The sequence below is a fragment of the Pinus tabuliformis genome, chromosome 4_2 (genome assembly GCF_031772625.1).
Source record: "Pinus tabuliformis cultivar Carrire ecotype Pingquan chromosome 4_2, CPIR1, whole genome shotgun sequence".
Taxonomy (NCBI): Eukaryota; Viridiplantae; Streptophyta; class Pinopsida; order Pinales; family Pinaceae; genus Pinus; species Pinus tabuliformis.
In genome coordinates, this window is record NC_142304.1 from 427,033,870 (window position 1) to 427,057,015 (window position 23,146).

Genomic DNA, 23,146 nt, shown 5'->3' on the forward strand with positions numbered 1-23,146 from the left:
ATTAGAAGAGAATTTGATGATCCATCTCATTCATGCATACGTTGTGGATTAAGGATTAGACAGTAAATGAATCTCAAAAGCCCAAGTCTTTTTAGATGATTGGAGGATTAGCTGGGAGATAAGTGGAACGATCCAATCAATAAAGTTTTATTGAACTCACTCTTTGTGATGTTAACAAATCCAATTAGAGATGTTAAAAAGTGCATATGGTTTTTGTCTACTGGTTGGTAATAGCAATAATTAACATCCAAGGATAGAGGGTGATTAGAATAGGGCCTAGGCTACTTGGACTCTGAAATATACTTTGATTTTGTCTTTAATAAAACATTGTGTGCAAGGAAAATTTTACAAAAGTAAAATCACTGACAGGACAGATCATCACTGGCGAGTCATAAAGGATTCTAAAACCAAATCCTTTGAATTATTGAAACCTCTGAGTGATGCAGAGTGCCTTCTCTGGTATATTGCAGTGCTTGTGGATTTCGAGTCTCGACATTATTCATTCTATGGATGATCAGGTGTAAGTCTGTTTTTCAACATGATGTTAGCTCATTGTTTGCTTTTTGTTGTATGTGGCTGGATGAGATACAACATTAGTTCCTAGCTAAGGGTGCTCTCTTGATCAAAGATGCTCAATCTCTAGATTCCATAGCTTACTCCGATTTTATCTGAGTATTAGTAGCATTATAGAAGTTGTCATGATGTGCAATGTATATATGCTTCCACTTTTTTTGTGCTGTTCATAAATGTTTTTCTATAAATATAGGATGCGTTTTTCAAAAACCAAAAAGAAATAATTGTGTATATATATATATATATATAATGAAGAGACACCTCAATGAAAGGATACGACTCTTATTGAAAGGGCACCCGCCTAGGTATTTATATGGGGTCTGTTACCCACCAAAAGTTGGTAACGCATAGAAGAAATGTTTTCTTGTCATTTGACATCCAGCCATCTTGTAGGCCTATGATGGCCCACATATAGCTTTACATCAGAGCTCCCCACTTATGCTCTAGTCAGTGCTTTCTCCCAAAGTCTGAGGCAACACAGTGGATGTTGTAATAGTGCGAGAGGCACATAGCAATTTGCAGCAGCGCAGTGGCAGCAAAGGGTCGGCACAGATTAGCAACAGAGGTAGCTTCAGGATCACGAGGCATCCATATTGACCAGGATGTCAGTTTTTTGGTGAGTTTTCAGTTGCTTACTTCTTAGCAACTGAGTTGAAGTGCAACAGTTAGCAATGGCAGTGCTATGGGCAACATTTTGAGAGGGAGCTGTAGTACAGATGCAGTAGTGGCAGTGGCAGAGTCATGGGCAGCAGTACAGGAAGCAACAACGCAGTGGATGAAGGGCATCAGGCCAAGCATCAACAACACAGATGACCGATGCAGTGGATCAGTGTAATGCTTCCATGGTGAAGTGTTGCTAGAGCACATTCCTCGCTAAGAGGGAGAGTTGATTTTGGGTAGCGTCGAATGTGCTCTAGCTTTGAAACTTTGTGGAGGGGCTAGAGCACATGAGATCTTTAGAACCCAAAATCGTTTGGAGAAATTCCACCCGGATGAAGAGTTATTAAAATAATTAATATTTTTAATGGGTTCATAAGTCTAAACTTAGGATTAATGTGTATCAATAAAAGTATGGGTGAGAAGGTTCTACATGACGAGGATCAAGCCTGTTTTAATCTTGGCCGTTGATTAGAGATTAGATGACGATCGTTGATTCGTCAATAGGAAAAGTATAAGAGGAGACTTGAGGGTCAGTTGGAGATAAACCAAGAGATCAAAAAGAGTTCGATTTTTCTGGGGCGAGGTTTGCTGAGAAAATCGAGCTAGTGATCTTGAGTTGCAGTGAGGGGTAGTTCGACAGAGGGACTTCAGTCCAAGGCCGAAGAATACATAACAGAGAGTTAGAGCAACACCAGGAGAGAAAACGCAGCTCCATAGAGGGTGACACAGAGGCTATAGATGCTGACACAAGTGACGCAGAAGCTCGAGAGACTGATACGTGCCCTTAGAGGCAGTGCTGGGGTTTTTCTGTGGGGCATATAGGGAGTAGTTAAGCATATCTACTTTCTGAGCAAGGGAGGCTCACTGAGAGGGTGACAACTCCTAGAGGAGGTGATGTAGTTCTAGCGCAGAGCTTGGAGCAGCCATCGTTGCCCAACACTAGGAACAATAGTTGTCATTTGTGGGGTTTCATCATCCAGTTGTGGATTCACTGAAATTTCTGTCTCCGGATAGAGGTACTTCTTCCAAGATTATTCTCTGTTGGGTGAGCCATATCTGACACCCTAGTTGTATTAAAGAATTTGCTTAATAATACAGACCCTCTATATGCTGCACCGGTTTTCCCAAATTGGGTTTTTCCGGGGATGATTGTCCAAAAATAATAGTGTCCCTTGTGTGATTGTCTCAGTTTATTTCAATTCATGATCTATATATGTGTAGGTTGCAATAGCGTTTTTCGTCGATGCTTATGTAATTAAATAACTTGTTAATGCAAAGAACAAGTAGGAAATGTTAAAGCAATAATTGTAATAGGGGTTTCTGATGCATAGATTCAAAAATTCTCACACCATTCACGAATGGTCATGTCCTTAGATAAATGACCCTTCAACACTAATTTTTAGTTAATTATTCTTTATTTATGATTATTATTTATAGTTATTTATATTATTTTTATATATATTTTATTCATAACGGGCTTCTATGAAGGGGAATTTGTTGGACACCTAATCCTAAAGGGTTAGTGTGGAATTCGAATGGACAAAAACAGTCCAAGAGACCTTGGGACCTGTGAATCCCAAGAGTCACATATGTGTACTATAAATGTGTATCTTATGTTAATAAAAAAATGAATTCACTGATTTATCTTTCATATTGTTTGCTGTCCATGTGTGTTTAACATGGTATCAGAGCCACTTGTTTTCTGTGGCCTGTTATGTGCATGTCAATCCTGGCCCTTTGTCTGCATAAACGCATCTGTCCACAATATTCTCTGCGCATATGCCTGACATAGCGCTGCCACTGCTGAAGACTGCGCCCTCTGTCCTGACATGGAGACTGCGCCCTCAAACCATGAATAATTGGTATGCGTTTTGATATTGAATGTATTTCCTGAGCTATGAACGTTGATGCGTTTCAGATTGATATTGAACGCCCTGCGCTCTCTGACTGCCAGAGACTGCGCCCTCCCTTTCCGCTGGTCTTTTTTGTTTTTTTTTTTTTTGAAACACTAATTGCATATTCTACATCACCTGAAGGCCATGACCTGCATTTGATGCGAAAGCTCTTTTAGGGATATAGCTATGCAAACTGTAGGTGAACGCCATCGACCCGTTCGTGGACTATCGAACTGTCTCAGATCCAAAATAGCGCCCTTTTCATTCAAGACGCTGCTGCCTTTTTCCCCAGAGATCTCACAGTTCGAAGAGTCTTTTTCATTGTTGAACTGAAAGTTCCACAGCAGTCTTTCGCATTGTTCCGCAGCGAGGTGGTATTGGACAGCGAGGAGAAGAGCAGTGACATGGTAATGAAGCAATCGCTGTGCTCGTTGTTGTGCAAGATGCTTCTCGAATAGAGAGGTTGATTAAGAAGTTTTAAAAGTAAAACTATAGGAAAATTGGCTGTCATCTCTTTATTTACAGTTTTCATCAATCATTAAAGCCTTACCCCTTTCTGTACGCTGATTTGGTTGAGGTTTAGAAGCATCTGGCTGGTTGAAGCAACGCAAGAAGACTGCGTTCAAGATTCTGCGTTTTTGTAATGGTGGCATAACCTACAACTGTCGAAAAACAAATCCCATAGATCGGGCCTGTTTGTGGAGATGCGGAGTAATGCGAGTTGTGTATGCTTTCTTGCCTGAGTTTTTGTATGCTTTTGGGCCTGTTTGTTGATGAGACCACCTAACGCCCTCTCGTTGGCATTTTAAACTTCTATGGTATCATGTATTCCCTGATGGTGTTTTGAGGTTGTGGTGTGATGCCTGACGGTGTTTTGAGGCTTGTTTACGTTTGTAATGTGCTAGCAGCGGAAAAAGTTATTGTATGACTCATATTATAGTATAAAATATTATGCTTGGAGCGGAGTTTTTGCATTGATATATATTATGCTTTAACAGTTTTTTGCACTGATATATATCGAAGTGATATATGTTGAAGAGATACCTTGATGCGTTGATGAGTTGAAGCTATCGTAACCTGTGCCAACGCCGAACCAGCCTGTAGTCTTCAGCGGCTCAATCTATACGGCGTTTCTCACTCCCCAGGGAAGATTTCTGTATGACTTGTTCGTTTATCGCCCCATCCGGACCGGGGAAAAGCTCGACGGGACCGGCTCTGGCTCGGGCGGAGATCCACATCAACCTGCCCTGCTCGCTGACGTCGACATTCATTTCCTATATGAGCTTCTTGACCACTTGAAGAAATATCGTTTGCGAGCAAAGGTGGAAATCCAGGATGTTTCAAAAGACATGGTAACCTGGTGCATTTGAACCGCTGCGTTTTTTTTGTAAAGACTGTGGTAATTGATAGAATTGGTATCGCTGCGTTTTTTAAAGACTGTTCTCGAGATTGTCATGTATGTCATTTCATTTTCCTTTGGGAGCTGGTCCTGTACCAGCTTTACTTCTACCTGAGATTTTTAAATGCGGTTGTTTATTACTCCACTAATGTGTTTCGGAGTGCTGGTATTGCTTCTGATGTTGCGGCAAGTGCTCTTGTGGGGGCTTCAAATGTCATTGGTACAGCTGTGGTATCCTGGAGGGGCTTCACGCCATGGTAGCCGCTGCCCGGTAAAGGGGTTTTCTACTGTATGCACTCTGTGAGAAAGTAAACGTTTAAGTTCAGTTTTAGTACTTAAGTTTTGGCCTGCGGGGATTGTTGGTTTCGAATTACAGTGACAGATATTTTTTCAAAAATTTTGTGCTTTATTTTATGATCTGTGCGTGACCTGGCTGCAAGTGGCTTTTGAAATTGCGGGACTTGAAATACTAATACAATGAAGTGGGACTGAAATTCCAGTGAAGTCTATTGTTATCCATTAAATAGCACAAAGTGTCGAACCTCTGTTGCTAAAGTAAACACGGAGTTGAAGTTTTCTGGGCAGTGTGTATACCAGGTTTCACTATCTCTGAGTTTAGTCATCTTTTTTCAAGTAATATTCTGTTGAGGTGAATATTCTGTTGAGCACTTGTTCAGATTCGAACTCGGATTGTTACCTGGATTGTTTGCCTTGAAGGAGTTTTATTTGTTGCAGATCTGATTTGTTGGGTTGATCTTCCAATGACCAACAATTTTTTTATGACTTGGCACATGCTCAAGCAGATTTTAAGAGCAGTATTGAAGCCACCTCGAAGCAGATTTGGTGTTGTCCATGGAACAATTTGAAACAACCTCTGAGTGAAGTGATTCGTGGAGAAGTTATCAGCATTGTGAAGTGAATTTGAAGCATTTTTGAAGACACTTTTTGAAGTCATTTTTTTGCAGTTTCTTGTAGAGATTTTGGAGCAGTTTCTTGTAAAGATTTTGCATGATTTCCATAGCAGCTAGATGCTCTGAAGTTTGAAGTTGAGGACAACGCTCATCTTCACATTTATATATTTTTTGCATTGGTGATGTTATGCTCCAGTTCATTCTTGAAACGAACTGTGGACTGTTGATTTACCATGTGCCCAATTGTACCAATGTTTATTGTAGCTTGACGAGAAATGATTATTGTAGTTTAACTTGGTAACATCCAGCTTACTCAGGTCCTGCTCCATCAACCATTTTCGCGACATTGTTGCCACTTGATAAACCCTTACAATATCTTGTAGTAAGAGTACAATATTATTTTTCTGTTGCTGTTGCCTCAGTTGTGTTTTTTAAGTGACATTGAAGAAAAATGGTCAGACTTGAAGATGCATTAAAGTTATTGAATATCCTAATTCATTCCACTGTTGATGAGATGGTCAAAGTTAACAAAGAAACTCTCTTTGACATCCAAACCTCTCTGCAAACTGCACATGAGAATATTGAGTTTTTGCAGCTTGAAACAAAGCTACAGCAGGAAGAATTACACCAGTGGAGTCATCATTCTGAACCTGTTTCTGTTCAGAACAATGAAGCAGACTCCCATAAACAGCAAGTCAATAATGTTACAGTTCATTCAGATAAAGCAGCAAAGTTACATGCAGATGCAGAGGTTCAGTCTGCACTTCCCAAGCCCATCATCGGACCTTGGGAACAGCTTGTCCACAACAAGCACAAAACTGGTCTTGGATATGACAAGGACCTGTCCTTTCATATTCCAGACTACTCAAAGCCCATTCAGTTTCAGAGTGCTGGATTCACCTGCTTCTCATGACAGTTCAGCTTCAGCTATTCCAGACTCTGCCCCTCTTCTACAGCAACAACAACAACAACAAAAACAACAGATCATGAAATGCCAACACTGTGATCGAGTTGGCCATCTGAAAGATCACTGTTTTGATCTTCATCCATGTGAGCACTGTCATAAAACCAACCATTCTTCACATAGATGCTTCAGAAACAAACGTCCTGCAAGAACAAAGATTCATCTTGGATGGATCGCTTCTTGGCAATGGGCATCAACAGCCAAGAAGATATTCCAAACACATGTCAGAACTTGTTCTAGAATATTGAACAGTCTTGCAGTTGAGTTTTCGCCATCTTCTCACCTTGTACCTGACAGGGGGGGAAATGATGATCATCTACAAGCTTCAAAGTCACATCAAGCGAGCCTGAGCCACAACCTGCCACACCAGTTTCAGAGTTGCAGCCAGAGACAAAGATGCCCGTGAACAGATTGAGAACACTTCCTCTAGCAGAAGACACCAGCTTCTTGCCAGTTTTGGAAGAGTTCAGGAATTGCATTAAGCATTCCAGAGTTGTTGGTTATCCTTAAACCATCACAAGTTGAGACTTCCCTTTTCAGGTTGAAGTTTTACCTTTTATGCGGGGTGAGACCTCCCTTTTATGGTTGAAGGTTTCCCTCTTTAAAACAATAGGATCACTTCCTCTAGCAGAAAACTTCAGTTTCTTGCCAGTTTTGGAAGAGTTCCGGGAACTGCACTAAGCGTTCTAGTGTTGGTGGTCATCCTTAAACCACCGCCCTTTTTTACCAACATTTCATAGAGCACATTCAGCCTAGTGCTGCCATGCATTTTTTGCCCATGTTGTATTACAGCTCTCTTCTTGGACTCATACATAACCCTTCGGATTAAGGGGGGGAATGTTGGACACCTAATCCTAAAGGGTTAGTGTGGAATTCGAATGGACAAAAACAGTCCAAGAGACCTTGGGACCTGTGAATCCCAAGAGTCACATATGTGTACTATAAATGTGTATCTTATGTTAATAAAAAAATGAATTCACTGATTTATCTTTCATATTGTTTGCTGTCCATGTGTGTTGAACAGAATTAACCCCTAGTTGCACTCTTTAACAATCATTTACTTCACTAAGCAAGCATCTAAAGAGGCAATTAGCCATCTCCTACATGCTAAAACACCAAGCTCATGTAGAAGACCTTCCGAAACTACTACAAGCTTGTCTTGTAAAACACAAACTTCCCTTTCACTAGAGCCTTAATGAGAATATCTCCCACTTGGTCCCTCGTGGAAATGTTCTACAATCTCACAACACCTCTTTGGACTTCCTCTGATGAAGTGATAAATGATTTCGATATGCTTGGACTTGTTATGAAACACATGGTTTTTAGAGAGCTTAATGCAACTTTGATTATCACACTAGATCACCGTTGGCCCCATCTCAAGACCAAATAGCCTTGTGAGCATCTTGTGAAGTCATATGGCTACACAACTCGCTAGATTCGTTGCCATGTACTTTGACTATGTTGAGCTAAGTGCCACTAGCTGTTGCTTTCTACTACATGAGATTATGGTTGATCCCAAGCTGAAACAAATCTAGTCGTGGATTTTCTATCCACAACACTCCCAACCCAATTAGAAAATGTGTACCCTTGCAACTCTACGCCACCAACTCCAACATATCTTAGCCTAAAGTCCACTGTACATTGCAGTTATCTCAACACATGCTTCGCTGCCACCTAATCAACCTATCTCAGCTCCACCATTAAATAGTTAAGTGTGTTCACAACTGTTAAATTTTAGGTATGTTCTATGCTTAGAGCAATTTATTTCAATTTTCACAGTTAGCTCAGTATCTTTTCCATATTAGCAATCACATCAACATTAAAGTAAACTGCAAATAGAACATAAACATAAATCACAGAAGACAAGCCAAGACAAGAGGACACAAGATGTGGCGCTAGCTAGGGACAAACCCCAATGTGGGGAAACCCTTGATCAATTCTTCTTATATGTTCTTCAATAGTTCAGCAGAGAGAGAGAGAGATAGTACATTTACAATAGAAGTCAACACTTTGACTTATCTACATAAGAGCATAGATCATCTCTAAGAAGATGATACATGAGATCAGTTGAAGACATGCTGCTTCAACTAATTCTCCAAGGTGATTCCTTCACCTATCGTTGTGCTGCATTTCCTCATCATGCTGCACCATGTTGAACCCATCATCACTATTCTGCATCTCATCATGCTTCATTAATCATGACTGTACTCATCACTATACTACATTATGTGCCATTGCTGCACCATGTTGCCATACTGACCTATGTACTCGTTGCATCTTGCTTGCTTGTTGTCCTTTGCATGCTTGTTGTTGCATGCTGGCTGTAACATTGCATGTTTGGTGTATTTGCTACTAAGTACCATACAATTGTCCCAATGTTAGTTAGTTGTCCCTTGCATGTTGCTCTCCTTCGGAGACAGATGCTTTGGCTGTTCTGGCAGTTCTCGACAGTTCTAGCAGTTTCGGCAATTTCGGCTGTTCCTGATAATTTCGGCAGTTCCGGCAATTCCGACTGTTCTCGGCAGTTCCGACTTCTGCCCTCTGCGTCAGCTTTCCCGCCTGTTCCGGCAGTTCCCGGCAATTCTAGTAGTTTTGGCATTTCTAGCTGTTCCCTACAGTTTCGACAATTTCGGCTATTCTCTGCAGTTTCGGCTTTTCCTAGCAATTCCGATTTCTGCCCTTTGCGTCAGCTTTCTCGGTTGTTCCGGCAATTTTGGCTGTTCTCGGCAGTTTTGGCTATTCCCGGCAGTTTCGACAGTTTTAACAATTTCGACTATTCCTGGCAGTTCCGGCTATTCCCAGCAGTTCCGACAATTACGGCTATTCCCGACAGTTCCAGCAGTTCCGGCTATTCTGGAAATTTCGACTGTCCTTGACAGTTCCGACTTCTACCCTCTACGTCAGCTTTCCTGTTTGTTCCGGTAGTTCCCAGCAGTTCCGACAGTTTCGGCAATTCCAGCTGTTCCTGGCAGTTACGGCAATTCCGACTATTCCTGGCAGTTCCGACAGTTTCGATAGTTCCCGCTATTCCTGGCAGTTCCTGCAGTTTTGGAAATTCCGACTATTCCCGACTATTCCTGGCAGTTCTCGGCAGTTCCGGCTTTTCTCGGCAGTTCCGACAGTTTCGGCTTTTGCCCTCTAGATTAGGGCAATGTTATCCCTTAGGATCTCTCCTCCTACTAAAACCCAAAGACAAGTAGAGAGGAAGAGATCCCAAGTGTGTTGAAATGATTTGAAGGCCACCTCTTTTTATACTAAAATGTTGAGCACAAGTGGGGTTTATTTGGTTGCTGGGCGACCTTGACGAATTGTCCCATAACACAAATAAATTCATATCTCCATGAATACTTATCGAAATCGGATGATCTTTAGATCAACCTCTCGATGAGAGGGATCCAAGAAAAATATCAGCTTCCATTAATAAGATGACCCACATGGAGTTTGGCCCTAGTTGCCAATTTTAACAACAACAATACAAATATCTGGTTTAGTGTTGACCACATACATCAAAGAACCTATCAATTGTCTATATAGTGTGGGCTCCACCAATTCGCTCTCAAAAGCACTTGTTATGAAACCAACGCACAAAAATATAGAAAAAATAGATCTACACCTTTGAAATAAGCTTCTTCGAGGGGGCAACCTCCTTTACATTACACAAATGAACAATTCTTGGATGATTCAAATGACCAAACCTCCTTTTTATATATAGGAGTCTACGGGGTCACAATATAACCAAGTCGACATAACAACAATGATATAAAGGCAAAAAAAGAACAATAGAGGGATTCAATGGAGCACAATAATAACAATATGAGGACAATAGGGGCACAATAATAACAATAAGGGATGCAACGACAATAGTAATGGGGGGATCACTAATATTATAGGGACCTAACATGCCCCTCTCCTTCAAAAAAGTGTTGTCCTCAACGCTTGAGTAGTTATGGATGCTTCTGTATAAAATTCTTATCCTCCCATGTGGAATCTTCAACGGGTAAGTTCTTCCACTTGATGAGATACTTTGAAATTGATCTATTTCGTAGCTGTCGAGTTTTTGTTTCTTTGACTGCTTCAGGTTCCAATATGATTTTTCCTTCCTCATCAAGTTCTGGCAATATTGTCTGAACTGGAAGCTTGTCACCTATAACCTTATTTAAGCATGAAACATGGACAACTGGGTGCACTCGAGAAGCTGCAGGAAGCTCCAATTTGTATGACATAGTACTTATCTTTTGCAACACCTTGTACGAACCATAATACTTTGGTGATAATTTGTTATCCTTTTTAGCTTGCTTGAGGGACATTTGTTTATATGGCTGTAGCCGTAGGAATACCCAATCACCTACATCAAAACTTCTTTCGTTGCAATGTTGATCTGCCTGCTATTTCATTCTATTTTGTGCCAAGGTGAGGTTATCCTTTAAGAGTTGGAGAACTTGTTGCTGATGCTTGATGTGATCTTCCACTGCTTGAACCTTAGAATTTTCTCTTAAATATGATGTGATGGATGGTGGATGATATCCATAAAGTGCCATAAATGGGGTCATTTTTGTTGCAGTATGCAAGGAAGTGTTATACCACCATTCAGCCAGAGGGAACCATTTGACCCATTGTGTATGTTTATCAGATACAAAGCAACGAAGATATCTTTCCAAACATTTGTTTACTGTCTCAGTTTGCCCATCAAATTGAGGATGATAGGATGAGCTATGAGCTAACTGAGTACCAAGACAAGAAAATAATTCTGTTCAAAAATTTCCAGTGAAAATGGGATCTCTGTCACTTACAATAATCTTTGGGTTTCCATATAGCTTTTGAATTGTTTCCATAAATGTAGTAGAAACTGTAATCGCTTTAAATGGATGAGATAATGCACAAAAGTGTGCATACTTGGTAAGTCTATCCACTACCACCATGATAACACTCTTGCCTTCAAACTTGGGTAAACCTGTGATAAAATCCACTGAAACCTCCTCCCAACGTTGGCTTGGAATGGATGAAGGTTGTAATAGTCCTGGTGTCTTAATTGTTTCAACTTTATTTTGTTGGCAAACCAAATATTCCGCCATAATCTTTTGAATATCTGATTTAAGGCCATCCCGAAAAAAATCCTTCTTAACCCTGTGGTAGGTTTTTAGAAATCTAGAATGCCCTCCTAAGGGAGAGGTGTGCAATTCCCTAAGAATCGTTTGTTTGAGTTGGGAATTCTTACATAGGTATACCTGATCCTTGTACCATAACGAATCATTTTCAGACGCACTGGGATCTTGTTGTATCTTTTGAATGAGTGCCCACACTTCCTCGTCATTCTTCTATTCATCCCTTGTTTCGTTTATCCAATTTGGTTGGATAATAGAAATGGCGCAAAGGAATGCTTCCACATCCTCATCCTTTCTTGAGAGTGCATCTGCCACAACATTTTGCTCCCCTTTTTTGTAGATGATTTCAAAGTCATAACCCAACATCTTTGTGACCCATTTTTGTTGCTCTTTTAAAGATAATCTTTGTTCTAAAAAGTATTTAAGACTATCATGATTTGTTTTTACCTTGAAGTGTCTTTCTTCCCATTAAGTAGGGTCGCCATTTCTTAAGTGCATGTAGTATTGCCAACACTTCCTTCTCATAAATAGCTTTGTGTAAATACTTTCCTTTGATTGGACGACTTTCGAAAGCAATGGGTCTTTCTTCTTGCATTAAAACAACACCGATTCCATTTCCTGAGGCATCACATTCCACAATAAAGGTTTTTGTGAAGTCTGGTGTAGCTAAGACTGGTGCTTGGCACATTGCCTCTTTAAGATGTTCAAAGGCCTTCGTTGCTTCTGGAGTCCATGAAAATGCATCTTTCTTCAATAATGTTGTTAGAGGTGTTGCTATTCTCCCATAATTCTTAACAAACTTGCGATAATACCCTATCAACCCAAGAAATTCTCGTAGATGCTTTATGGATGTGGGGATTTTCCATTCCTTAATGGTTTTAATTTTGCTAGGGTCTACCTTAACACCTTCATGAGATACAATATGACCCAGATATTCCACCTCTTGTATTACAAAGAAACATTTGGAGATTTTTGGATCCAAAGCTCTAAAATTTGGACCCAAAGTTCAGAACTATTTCGGCCGAAATGGGTTTTTTTTAGCTTTTGAAACGTCGCTGAAAAAAAGTTATAGCGAAAATGGCACGATCACCTGTTTGGAACAACGAAACCCTAGAATCCAAAGCTCTGATATCAAATGTTATGAAACCAGCTCACAAAAAGATAGAAATGATAGATCAATGCCTTAGAAGTAAGCCTCTTCGAGGGGGCAACCTACTTTACATTACACAAATGAACAATTCTTAGATGATTCAAATGACAAAACCTCCTTTCTATATATAGGAGTCTACGGGGTCACAATATAACCAAGCCGACCTAACAATAATAATATAAAGGCACAAAAATAACAATAAAGGGATTCAATGGGGCATAATAATAACAATATGGGGAAAATAGGGGCACAATAATAACAATAAGAGATACAATGACAATAGTAATGGGGGGATCACTAATATTATAGGGACCTAACGACACTCAACTTCTTCAAGTTGGTGACCATCGTTATAGACATAGGCGTGCATTCCTCCACCATGAATCTACACAAGATCTCAACTACATACTTGCCCTGCTTAAGGAAAATGTCTCCTGGTTGCGACCACTCCTCCAATCTCAAAAGGTAGTGCTTGAAACCCATCCTTCATTACAAACTTCGAAGCAAGGCCCTCCTTGCACATCCCTATGAGCTTCTCTGATCTTGTCAAGAAAAAATCATCAACATAAAGTACCAAGATGAGTGGCCCACCCTCAAAAAGTACAAAGTACAGGTTAGAATTTGCCTCTCTTTTGGTGAATCCCAAACCAAGAAGATATCCATCAATCTTGGCGTACCATGCACGTCGTGCATGCTTCAACCCATAAAAGGCCTTTTTCAACCTGAGACTCTTGTTGATTTTTAAAGGTAATTAAGATAAACACAATTTTTTGCTAAATAATTACTTTCAATGATACAATTATATCTTTAGCACATTCTATTGTTGAAATTTGGTACCGGAGGACAGGTGGTTCCCTTAGGCTTTGATCTTTGTCCTAGGGAAAAGTGTCCAAAAGAATTTAATTTTTCTCCTAAAGTGACTTTATAATTTTATAAAGTTAAATTTAATTTTAAAGTGACTTTTATAAAGTCAATGAAAAATTAGAAAGGAAAAGTGACTTTGGAAATAAATGACTAAGTGGGTCGTTATTAAAGTGGGATGAATTAAAAAATAAAAAGTGAGATTTAAATGAGCATTTAATCTCAACCTTAGATCTCAATCTATTTCAGCCATTGGATTTAGGGATCACCCAAAAGTCACTTGGGGTTAGATTAAAGGAGGAAAAGGAGGAAAAGATCATTCATTCTTTCATGAGCAGATTGAGAGAAGGAGAGCAAGAGAGCAAAAGAGATTTCTGGACAGTGAGCTGCGGAGTTTCAGCAGCGGAGTTTTAGCAGCGGAGTTTCAGCAGGGCAGAGTTTCAGCAAGTCTGTACAGCAGAGTTTCAGCCAGGCTGAGTTTCAGCAAGTCTGTACTGCGGAGTTTCAGCAGGGCGGAGTTTCAGCAAGGCTGAGATAAGTTGTAAAAGTTTGTTTGCTGATTTTTGTTGAATATTTCTCTTACTGTAAAAAGGCATTTTTCAGAAATAAAGAAGAACTCTCAAACTGGTTTTCCCCAAGATTTGTAGGGGGTTTTTCCAGGGTCACATTGACCAACAATCTCAGTTTTTAAATGTGTTTTAATGGCTGTTTATTACTGCTGATTTTTATTTCTGCAATTTCCAGCATTCTGTAAAATTTCCAGAATTTGTGTTTTCAGCAAATTTATTTTTTCCAGCTTGTTAAATGTATGGTTATGGGAAAGTGCATTTAACTATATGGGAGAAATAAGGAGAAACTAAAAACCGGGGTGGGAAATGAGAAATTTCTACATGGTATTAGAGCTTGAGTGCTAAAGGACAGTTTGGGACAGCAAAAGGAAAAATTACAGCTGCTGATTTTTCACTCAGAAAATTCCAGCAAGCTGATTTTTTTCATAAACAACAGTTTTATCTTTACTACAGCAGTGCTATTTTTCAGTTTTAGGACAACAGGATGTCATTGGGATTAAGAGTGGAGGATAGGCTAGATGGGCATACAAATTACAGCGTTTGGAAGGAGAGAATGCAGAGTATCTTTGAGGAGGTAGAAGTCTGGGATATCATGGTGCATACCACACAGAACCCTGTTGTTGTGCCTACTGATGCTACTCAGTTGACAACTTATAATAAAAAGAACAACAAGGGTAATAGGCTGATTCTAGACGGAATCAAAGACCATTGCATTCCTCATGTGAGAGGAAAGAGCAATGCCCATGAGATGTGGACAACATTGTCCAATCTCTACCAGAGTACCAATGAGAACCGGAAGATGGTCTTGAAGGAGAAGCTTAAGAACATTAAGATGGGTAATGATAGTGCAGCTGGATATCTCACAAAGATTACTAATGTGAGAGATGAGTTGGTAGCGATTGGAGAGGCCATTCCACCCATTGAGTTGGTGCAGATTGTAGTGAATGGCCTCCCCCATTCATGGTTGAACTTTGCTGATGGGGTTTGTGCACGTAAGACCCTTCCCACATGGGAGAGGTTTTGGGATGATTGCATTCAGACAGATATCAGGAAAGGTCAGCTTGGGGCAGCAAAGCCAGTTGAACAGGATGAGGATGTAGCACTGGTGGCAGGAGGCAAGAAAGACAAAGGGAAGAAGCAGGCTTCCACAAGCAGTGGTGGGGGCAAAGGCAAAGGCAAAGGTAAACAGGGGAACACACAGAAGGACTATTCCAAGGTGAAGTGTAGGAATTGTCAAAAGATGGGACACTATGCAGTTGTGTGTCCGGAGAAGAAGAAGAAGAAGGGGAAGAACCAGGACGTGGCAGCTTCAGCAGAGTTTGCGTTCACTACGTGTGAGTCCTCTAGTGCAGGATCACCTGCCACACAGGTTCAGAGGGAGCATGCTTTTCCCTCGATTAGCGGAGCATCTTCAGGTATCTGGTATGTGGATAGTGGGGCTTCACATCACATGACAGGAGTCCGTGAGTACTTCTTAGAGCTTTCAGAGAGTGGCACTGATATAGAGGTAGTACTCGGTGATGACAGAGTTGATAGAGCAGTCGGGGTGGGGACACTGACATTTCAGAGGGAGTCCAAACCTCCCTTGAAAGTGTCAGATGTTCTTTATGTGCCAGGGATGAGGAAGAACCTCATATCTGTCTCAGCTCTGGAGGACAGAGGATATGAGGTACTGTTCAGGGGAGGAAAGGTGTTGATGTATCCCAGGGGCACTCCAGCTGATTCAGCTAGAGTGATAGGTGTACACCATGCAAAGGTGTACAAGTTTGCATTCCAGCCCCTTTTGGCATTGAGTAGTAGTACCGATAGCAGAGCTAGCAGTTCTGAGCTGTGTGAGATTTGGCACCGCAGGATGGGACATATGTATCATGGAGCCTTGAGGACATTGCGGGAGATCACTACAGGTGTGCCAGATTTCAGTACTGATCACTTTGATACTTGCAGAGGTTGTGCGATGGGCAAGTTTGCCAAATCCCCTTTTCGCAGCAGTGACAACAGAGCGACTAGGATATTTGATTTGATTCATTCCGATGTGAGCGGTCGGATGTCTCATGTTTCCTTGAGTGGATATGAGTACTATGTTTTATTCATTGATGATCACTCCAGGAGGACCTGGATTTATTTTTTAAAGACCAAGAGTGAGGTCTTCAAGGGGTTTCAGGAGTTCAGAGCTCTTGTGGAGACACAGACAGGTCGAAAGATCAAGTCCCTGAGGTCGGACAATGGAGGAGAGTACACCCTTGGAGAGTTTGTTGACTATTGTGCGGAGGCAGGCATTAGGAGGGAGTTCACTGTTCCTTACAACCCCCAGCAGAACGGGGTTGCAGAGAGGAAGAACAGATCCATCATAGGGGCTACCAAAGCCATGTTACATGATCAGGGGTTGCCATTGTTCTTGTGGGCAGAGGCCTGCAACACAGCTGTTTACTTGCAGAACAGGAGTCCGCATCGTGCCTTGGGGCACATGACCTTGGAGGAGGCTTTCTCTGGGAAGAAGCCTGATATTGGTCATCTTCATATCTCTGGATGCATTACATACTCCTATATACCCAAGGAGGAGAGGACCAAACTAGAGCCCACCGCAGAGAAGGGTATCTTTGTGGGCTACAATGAGAGCTCAAAGGCCTTTCGGATTTACATTCCTGCACAGAGGAGAGTTGTTGTCAGACGGGATGTGAAGTTCGAGGAGGACAGGGCCTTTAGGAGGTCACGGGAGTTAGAGTATCTGGATCAACCAGACCCTCAGCAGCAGTTGAGTCAGTTGCAGGGATCCAGTGGGCAGGGATCAGGAGGATCAGGAGGTACATCTATGCGGATGTCAGGTCCGTTAGTGAGTAGTGGCTCACCGAGTCAGAGGGGTGGTGCTCCGGGTAGCATGCAGAGCAGTTCACAGAGCAGTTCACTAGGGAGTCCACTGATGGACAGTTCACACGGTACCTCAGCTTCTACAGGTTCAGGTGCAGGCAGGAGGACAACAGACAGACGGTCAGGAGTTCAGGCTACTGATGGTGATGAGGAGGAGGAGTTTCATTCTCCTATGGGAGAAGCATGCTCAGGGAAGAGGAAGCCCAAGTGGCTTCAGGACACCTTGAGAGATGCCTCATCTGTTGTTGAGCCGAAGAGGCCGGTCAGAGAGAGTAGACCACCTGAGAGGTTTTGTAGCTATATGGCGATGGTTACCAACATCCTTGACTCTGAGCCTTCTAGCTATGAGGAGGCCTCTAGCCAGAAGGTCTGGAGAGAGGCCATGTAGGAGGAGTATTCTTCTATCATGAAGAATGATGTTTGGGAGGTGGTGCCGAGGCCTGAGGGCAAATCCGTGGTTACTTCCAGATGGCTTTACAAGGTAAAGCATGCTGCAGATGGCAGCATTGAGAAATTCAAAGCAAGGTTTGTGGCTAGAGGGTTCTCCCAGGTAGAGGGAGTTGATTATGAGGAGACCTCGCTCCCGTGGCTCGATATACTTCGATCCGCTCCATTATATCGATAACAGCAGAGATGGGTTGGAAGATCCACCAGATGGATGTGAAGACTGCATTTCTCAATGGCTTCATACAGGAGGAGGTGTACATTGAGCAGCCACAGGGCTTTGAGGTGAATGGGAAGGAGTCCCATGTGTGCAGACTGAAGAAGGCTCTTTATGGCCTGAAGCAAGCTCCCAGAGCTTGGTACTCCAGGATAGATACATATTTGCAGGGGATGAGTTTCACAAAGAGTGAGGCAGATCCGAACCTTTACTTTATTGTGATTGGTGAGGAGCTTCTCATTCTGGTGTTGTATGTGGATGACTTGGTCATTACAGGTGCAGAGAGACTCATAGAGCACTACAAGAGAGATCTTGCGACGAAGTTTGAGATGAAGGACATCGGCTTGATGCATTACTTTTTGGGCTTGGAGGTGTGGCAGGAGGAGGGGCATTTCTTCTTGGGGCAGGGGAAGTATATTGTGGACATCCTTAGTAGATTCCACATGGAGGATTGTAGACCCATGTCGACACCGATGATCACCAACTGGAAGAAGCTTCATGCTTCGGATTCCGAGTTGGTGGATCCCACATTGTACAGGCAGCTGATTGGTTCCTTGATGTATTTGGTCAACACTAGACCAGATATCTGTTTTGCAGTCAACACGATGAGTCAGTTTATGTGTGAGCCTAGGAAGGTTCACTGGGTGGCTGCAAAACACATTTTGCGGTACTTGCATTGGACAGTGGATTATGGTTTGGACTACAGGCAAGGGGATGGAGTGAGATTGCCAGGTTATATTGATTCTGATTGGGCAGGTTGTGCTTCTGATAGGAAGAGCACTTCAGGGTGTTGTTTTGGGTTGGGTTCAGCAGTAGTGTCAGGGTTCAGCAGTAGTGTCATGGTTCAGCCGGAAGCAGCAGTCAGTAACACTGAGTTCAGCGGAAGCAGAGTATATGGCAGCCAGTCTAGCTAGTTGTGAGGCTATCTGGCTTCGCAAGATGTTGTTTGGCTTATTTGGTCAGCCGTTGAGACCTTCAGTGATTTACTGTGATAATCAGAGTTGCATTAAACTCACGGAGAATCCAGTATTTCATGACAGGTCAAAGCATATCGGGATCAGATATCATTTCATCAGAGACTATGTTCAGAAGGGAGCTGTGAAGCTTGAGTATATTTCCACTGATGAGCAGGTTGCAGATATTCTTACCAAAGCCTTACCACGGGGCAAGCATGTCTACTTCAGAGACAAGATGGGTGTGGTGAGGAACACCTTCCTCGGTAAGAGGGAGTGTTGAAATTTGGTACCGGAGGACAGGTGGTTCCCTTAGGCTTTGATATTTGGCCTAGGGAAAAGTGTCCAAAAGAATTTAATTTTTCTCCTAAAGTGACCTTATAATTTTATAAAGTTAAATCTAATTTAAAAGTGACTTTAAGTGATAAAGTTACTAAGTCTAATTTTAAAGTGAATTTTATAAAGTCAATGAAAATTTAGAAAGGGAAAGTGACTTTGGAAATAAATGGCTAAGTGGGTCTTTATTAAAGTGGGGTGAATTAAAAAATAAAAAGTGAGATTTAAATGAGCATTTAATCTCAGCTTTAGATCTCAATCTATTTCAGCCATTGGATTTAGGTATCACCCAAAAGTCACTTGGATCACCCAAAAGTCACTTGGGGTTAGATTAAAGGAGGAAAAGGAGGAAAAGGTCATTCATTCTTTCATGAGCAGATTGAGAAAAGAAGAGTAAGAGAGCAAGGGAGATTTCTGGACAGTGAGCTGTGGAGTTTCAGCAGCGGAGTTTCAGCAGAGCGGAGTTTCAGCAGCGGAGTTTCAGCAGGGCGGAGTTTCAGCAAGTCTGTACAACGGAGTTTCAGCAGGGCGGAGTTTCAGCAAGGCTGAGTTTTAGCAAGTCTGTACAACGGAGTTTCAGCAGGGCGGAGTTTCAGCAAGGCGGAGTTTCAGCAAGGCTGAGTTTTCAGCAAGGCTGAGATAAGTTGTAAAAGTTTGCTTGCTGATTTTTGCTGAATATTTCTCTTACTGTAAAAAGGCATTTTCCAGAAATAAAGAAGAGCTCTCGAACTGGTTTTGCCCAAGAGTTGTAGGGGGTTTTTCCAGGGTCACATTGACCAAAAATCTCAGTGTTTAAATGTGTTTTAATGGTTGTTTATTACTGCTGATTTTTATTTCTGCAATTTTCAGCATTCTGTAAAATTTCCAGGATTTGTGTTTTCAGCAAATTTATTTTTTCCAGCTTGTTAAATGTATGGTTATGGGAAAGGGCATTTAACTATATGGGAGAAATAAGGAGAAACTGAACACCGGGGTGGGAAATGAGAAATTTCTACATCTACATCATTAAGCAATTACACTTCTGAAAATTTCAACCATAAATGCAGTAGGGTAGTAGAGATCATAGTGAAACAATGATGCACAAAAGACACAAAAGTTTATCCCAGGAAAACCCAAACCAGGGAACAACCCAACAATATTTTAATATTTAGAAATATTTCGGCAATAATCACATCAAAAATATTTTGTCAATGTGTTTCGAACCATCTATTGTGGTTCATTGTGAGGACAAAATGGAGAATCAGATCATGGCACCAGATTAAATAAAGAGAGCAATGTAGAGAACAATTAATTATAACGGTCAGAAAATAACATCTAGTTTTGAATAGAGAAATCTAATTGTTAGAATATAACCGTTAAAAATATTTTAATATAATAAGTGATAAACTACCAATGAAATAAAAATATTAAAAAAAATAATAACGATAAATAAATTATAAATTATAAATAATAAAAAAAATAAAAATAAAAATCAAAATATTTTTTTTTTCAACTTAAGGAATTAAAGGAATTAATCCAATTAATAAGAATCTAAAATAATAGGTTAAAAGAATGAGTAAATCAAGATCAAGATAAAAATAAATATAATAAAGAAAATAAAAATGACTAATTAAAATAAACCATTTTTTTTTAAATAAATGACTAAATAAGGGAAGAGATGAAGTCAATGAAAGAATAATATTAATGTAAAATTAAAACTAAAAAAGGGATATCGATAATGTGAAAATGATTAAATTGTTTAATAATAATTAATAATACAAAAAGGATTGAAATACTTACGGAAAATAAAGAAAATAAAATAAGAGATTGATCTTTTCTTTCTTCTTTTTTTAGTATTGAAATAATTAAGAAAATAATGTAAATAAAATAAGAGATTGTTCTCTTTTCTTTTCTTAGGAGAAATTGTACAATTCAATCAAATGTATGTCTGAATTTTTGAGTGAAAATATTGTCAAATTGTTCGCACAACTTTCCATTCAAACTTGTTCAAAGGAGAGAGAAAATCAGTGTTTTGTACAACTATTCAAATTTGGTCAAACAGGCAGAATTTTAGCCTCTACTCCTCTTGGTCAAGAACAGTCAAAGAGGTTGAATTTTCGCCTTGCAGCTTCCCTAGAAATATCGTTCATGTCGCTACCGCTTGTCACACACACCTACTAGTTAGTGAGAAAAGGTTTTAATCCCACAAGGTGTGGTTGGTGGCACAACTAAGAGAAGGGGCTGTCACCTATTCCCAACTCTCTTTGTTTAAGCGATTTCCTAGGTTAGCTAAGGGGGGTGGTCCCTAAATTGAAAAGTAAGTTAAAAGATGTGAGGTTTCTACGAGATGTTAGAGTGAAATGGATTACTTTTTTGAGATTACAAGCAAATATAATATGAACAATATGAGCTAAAATCAACTTCAATAACCATCAACACATGAGATAATAATAAGCATATGTAAAACTAGTGCCTTCAAAATATTGCTCAAAATGAATGATACTAGCTCAAAATAAAGTAAGGTGCTTCAAACTGAAACAAAAGGTGTTAGCAAAATAAAATATCAATACAAGATATTAAAATGCTTTCAAGATATATGATCACTTATTAATCCAAAGCATACAAGGAAATAATATCTTGCAAAGGAAACCAATTAGAATTCTACTTGCACAATGAGATGATACTTGCCCAAAGTATCCAATTCAACACATATTCATAAATGACAAGTGTAATGATTATTTGCAAGTAAAACAATAAGATGTGTTAATATGAAATGCACCTAAACTAAAATTGGATGCAATTATCTTGGTTACTTTTAATCTAAATGCCTAATCTAGGTGAGAGATCTTCCTCTTGAGCTCTTGCCAAAGGGTAAAAATTGGGGTGACTATAAGAAAGAGGGGTTGAGGACATGATGACGCCGTTAACGATACCCTTCCCCCGAGTCCTATTAGCCAACGTGTGTCTTTATTCCTACAAGTGGACAAGCCACCATCATAATTGCAGGGTCACACACCTTTACCTTACTTCGTACCAATTGGAAGAACTTTCCAAGAAAGTCTTTTTCCTATGATTTCTATCAACCAAGCTTATGCTTGGAGGTTAATTTGTTTAAAATGAAACTAAATTAGAATGCCTAATATGATATGCAAGTGAGTTTGCAAGTGTTATGTAAAAGATATTGCTTCAAGTAAATGTGCTCCACAAGATCACTTCTGTAGTTGCTCAAGTAAATACAAGATGCATAAGCTTCCTGAACAATTAAAATTGTGAGTTGCTAAAGATAAATGATGAACCAATAACAAACTAAAGCAAATGAAGGTTGGAATGTATGTGCTTGCAAAATGAGCAAATAAAACATGTAAATTTTGTCATTGTAAATTGCAATGCTTTGAAAATGAATTGAGATAACATTGATGCCTACAATAGCTTTGCAAAATAACTTTAAACTTGAGAAAAGAAGAATATGTTGAAAAGTGTAACTAGGTCCGTCTTCATAATGACATGTGTAATTATGATTTTTTATAATTGATGTAAAGAAGAAAAAATAAATTTATTTTTGTAATGCTTGAATCATGGGTTTCATGATCAAGGAATTTTATTTTTAGTTACGGCTCCCATTGTAAGCCTTTAGGAATCAGGATTAGTCGTCATGTAATTATGATTTTTTATAATTGATGTAAAGAAGAAAAAATAAATTTATTTTTGTAATGCTTGAATCATGGGTTTCATGATCAAGGAATTTTATTTTTAGTTACGGCTCCCATTGTAAGCCTTTAGGAATCAGGATTAGTCGTCATGTCATAAAAGTCTATAGAGTCAATGTCAAAGATGAAAGACCCATTGGGTATGTTACACATTGTAAAGGAGAATTTATTTGTGTCACAAGCTCTCCAAGACCTTGTCACAAACACTCCTTGATGTCGGCCTAAGAATGATTCTAGAATAAGCATGTCGTCTTAGGCACCAGTTCAAGTCGGCTTATTCTTGATGGACAAAACACTATAAATAGGCAGTTCAACCTTCATTCTAGAGAAATATTTTTCGATCAAGGGTAAAAGGCAAAAAAGAAGTGGGGAGTTTATGAAGAAAGAAGCCTAGAACCAAGCGAAGGAAGGAGGTATCTTATTGAAGTGGTTTAACATTGTTTTGGGCTAGTATCTTCTCACGTGTGGCAGAAAAGTAGGTTTTTTGCAGTAATGTCAAAATCCAAGAGGAAGTCACCAAAAGGGTCTCCAAATCAACTCCATTACTAGCCGAGGTCGTCT

General features: G+C 40.1%; 1 protein-coding gene across 1 annotated transcript in view; it reads left to right on the top strand.

The window, feature by feature from the left end:
- The window catches only part of LOC149169784 (callose synthase 3-like), a 392,932-nt gene that overhangs the window by 53,109 nt on the left and 316,677 nt on the right, over nucleotides 1–23,146 (top strand). The gene's annotated exons all lie outside the window — the stretch shown is intronic.